The sequence below is a fragment of the Myotis brandtii genome, unplaced genomic scaffold (assembly GCF_000412655.1).
Source record: "Myotis brandtii unplaced genomic scaffold, ASM41265v1 scaffold350, whole genome shotgun sequence".
NCBI classification, from domain to species: domain Eukaryota; kingdom Metazoa; phylum Chordata; class Mammalia; order Chiroptera; family Vespertilionidae; genus Myotis; species Myotis brandtii.
This window is the reverse complement of record NW_005363468.1, coordinates 700186-703888: the sequence shown is the minus strand read 5'-3', so window position 1 is coordinate 703888 and position 3703 is coordinate 700186.

The window sequence follows — 3703 nt, the reverse complement described above, 5'->3', positions numbered from 1 at the left end:
GAGAGAGAGAGAGAGAGAGAGAGATTTAATGACATTGTTAGTGTTCTAGATCTTGGGTTGGGTGGCATATTTATGGGTATTTATGTTTTATAACAACATACTTATTGTATATATTGTTTACTTAGTATTTATTTTTAAATGAAAAAGTTCTTAATTAACTGATAACCTTTTTATTTAAAAAATTTAAATACAGGGAAAAGTTGAAAGAGTAATACAAAAAAATTCATATACCCCCACTAAATTTAACAATTGTTAACGTTACCAAATTTAGAAATATTTCAATGTACATGCATAAACTTGATTTATTGCTGAATAATATGAAAGTCATTTGCAGAAATATGAAACTCCACTCTTACTATTTCACCATACAACCATAAGGATAAGAATGTGTTACTTAATCCCAATGCCATTATTACACCTAAGAAAAATATAATAATAATTTTATATTGTTATTTAATATCCACCCCATATTCAAATTCTCCCAATTATTTTCAAATGCTTTTTATAGATGTATATTTGAATGCATTGAATTTGATACATTGAATTTAATGGTTGTCTCTTTTAATTCAGAACAATTTTTGACCCCTTTATTCATGACCTTGAAGAATCCAGGCCAGTGTTTTTATATATCCTGATTGTTTTCCAGGATGTTCTTAAGCCTGTTCTGTATTTCATGTAGACTGAAATTTAGGTCTAGATTTGATTAATTTTAGCTAAAACCTATTTTTCCAGAATCCTTCTTTCACAACACAGGTAATGTTGTGACTTCACATCTCTTCAGGAGACATATAATGTCAGGTTGTCCTACCACTAGTGATACTTTGAGTGATTGTTAAATTTGGATGGCTACTGCCAGATTGCCACATGGCAGAGGTGCCTTTTACCTTTGGAATTAATAAGCAATCTGAGAGGTAATACATACTTGGGCACTGTGGGAACATCCTGTTTTCCCAATAGCCTCCCATTCAATGGTTGTAGTACCCACTTACTAGGTATTGTGAAATCTCGATTTTCTAATTCTGTCATACTAAAGGGAAATTTTTTCTTTTCAGTACCTTTATTTTGTTTTAAAGAATTGCATTAGGGTGCTAGGTCTTTAGTTTATATAAATGACTTAAAATTTAACATGATTATCATTTATTATTATTCTATAGAGGCCCAGTGCACAGATTTGTGCACCATTGGGGTCCCAGGACATGTCTGGCCCAGCTTGCCAAACCCTGATAGGCCAGACCCCAGCAGCAAGCTAACCTACTTGTCAGAGCATCTGCCCCCTGGTGGTCAGTGTGCATCATAGCAAACAGTCAAATGGACACTTAGCATATTAGGCTTTTATTATATAGGATAGTTAGGTTGACCTAGAAATATTATTCTTTAATATAATGCTAACTATGGAATGAATTGTTCCCACCAAATTCATATGTTGAAGCCCTAACCCCTCAATGTGATAGTATTTGGAGATGAAGCCTTTGGGACATTATTAGGTTTAGATGAGGTCATGAGGGTAGAGTCCTTTTCATGGGATTAGTACTCTTAAAGGAAGAGACCCCAGAGAGCTCTCTCTCTCTCTCTCTCTTTCTCTCTCCCTCCCTCTGTTTCTCTAACCTTAACCAACTTGCTTAAAAAAAGGGGGATACCAGGGAGCCTGACTGTCCCCTCTCCACCATGTGAGGACACAGAGAGAAGGTGTCTGTCTGCAAGCCAGGAAGAGAACTCTCACCAGACCCTTACCATACTGGTTCTCTGATTTCTTGGATATCCAGCCTCTAGAACTGTGAGAAAATAACTTTCTGTTGTTTAAGTTACCTAGTCTATAACATTTTGAAATGGCAGCCTGAGTACACTAATATATAGTTTTCTAAGTATTATAGAACCCCTTGCCCCAGCCCCACTCATACCAAATTTCAAAGGAAATGAAACTATTTTTTGTGTAGTCATTACAGTGTAGACAAAGGTGATCCTAAATAAAGCATTCTCATTTATGGGGCCAACTTTCCACTATTAATAAAGAGTGAATATTGTTGAGTATAGATCTTTCTACTTAATATAAATTCTTTTTCTCCTCCCCCACCTTTATTGAGATTTAATTTACATATAGCATTGTGTAACTTTAAGATGTACAATGTGTTAATTTGATATACTTAATTGATTTTCACCATAGTGCTAGCTAACACCTGCAGCACATCATATAATTACCATTTCTTTTTTGTGATGAGAACATTTAAGATCTAGTCTCTTAGCAACTCTCAAGTATATAATACAGTATTAACTATAATCACTATGTTGTATCTTAGATCCCCAGAGCTTACTCATCTTACAACTGGCAGTCTGTACACTTTGACCAACATCTCTCCTTTCCCTCACCCTCAGCCCCTGGTAACCACCATCTAGTCTCTGTTTCTATGAGTTTGGCTTTTATAGATTACGTATATTTGATATCACATGGTATTTGCTTTCTCTGTCTGACTTATTTTCTTTAGCATAATGCCCTTCACGGTCCATCAGTGTTGTTGCAAACAGCAGGATGTTCTTGTCATGACTGAATAATATTTCAGCGTGTGTGTATATGTATACATATGTACATCCTATATAATAAAAGGCTAATATGCAAATAGACCAGCAGTGGAAAACCGAACAACCAGTCATTATGACGTGCGCTGACCACCAGGGGGTGCGTGTGGAACATGGAGGGTGTTGGCAGCAGGTGGCAGAGAGTGGAACGTGGCGGGTGTCAGCCACGGCAGGATGATGGAGCAGGTGAGTGGGAATGCCAGACCAAGGCGGGGGGCAGGTCACTGTTATCTAGACGAGCCTCTGATGGTTACTAAAAATTCTTTGCTCCCTCAAGCCACGGTCCTGCTCAGTGATCACACCTGCTGCCAGCACCGGCCCCGCTCGCACCCACTGCCAGCGCCCAGCACCGGTCCCAATTGCTCTGCGCTGTCAGCGGGTGTGAACAGGGCCAGCACTGGCAGTGCATGGGAGTGGCAGCGGCAGGAGTGAGGCTGCCGGCAGACAGGGGGTTGGGGGCCGCGATGGTAGAGGCTGGGTAGGGGCGTGGAGGATGGGCTGAGACCCGCGCCTGTGCCCATCACAGCCTCATGGCCTACAGTTCCTTTTAAGGTGCAAGAATTTGTGCACTGGGCCCCTAGTCCTATATAATAAAAGGCTAATATGCAAATCAATCAAATGGCAGAACGACTGGTTGCTATGATGCACACTAACCCTAACCCTAACCCCCCCCCCCTGAGTGCACGAATTTTGTGCACTGGGCCTCTATTACATATCCTATCTAATAACAGAGAAACACCAAGATGGCGGCCGGCAGCCAGGCAGCTGACGCAAAGAGGGAGGCTTGCTTGCTTCAGTGACGGAGGAAGCCAAGCTTCCCCGCCTGCCTTGCCGGCCTCTCAGCTGCACTCTAAGCAACATTGTAACAAATATAGAAGCTAAACAAAACCCCGGGCTTCAGCCAGCAGGACTGCAACATTGTTTCAAATATAGAAGGTAAACAAAGGCCAGAAACCTGCTTTCAGCAGCGGAGGTCTCATAGCTGGAGCTGAGCCTCAGAGCTAAAGCTGGCCCAGAATAAAAAAAAAAGGAAAAAAGGACAGGTTGGGAGCTTCAGTCACCCGCCAGCCTGAAAACGGCCCTCATCCCCTCACCCAGGCTGGCCAGGCACCCCAGTGGGGACCCCCACCCT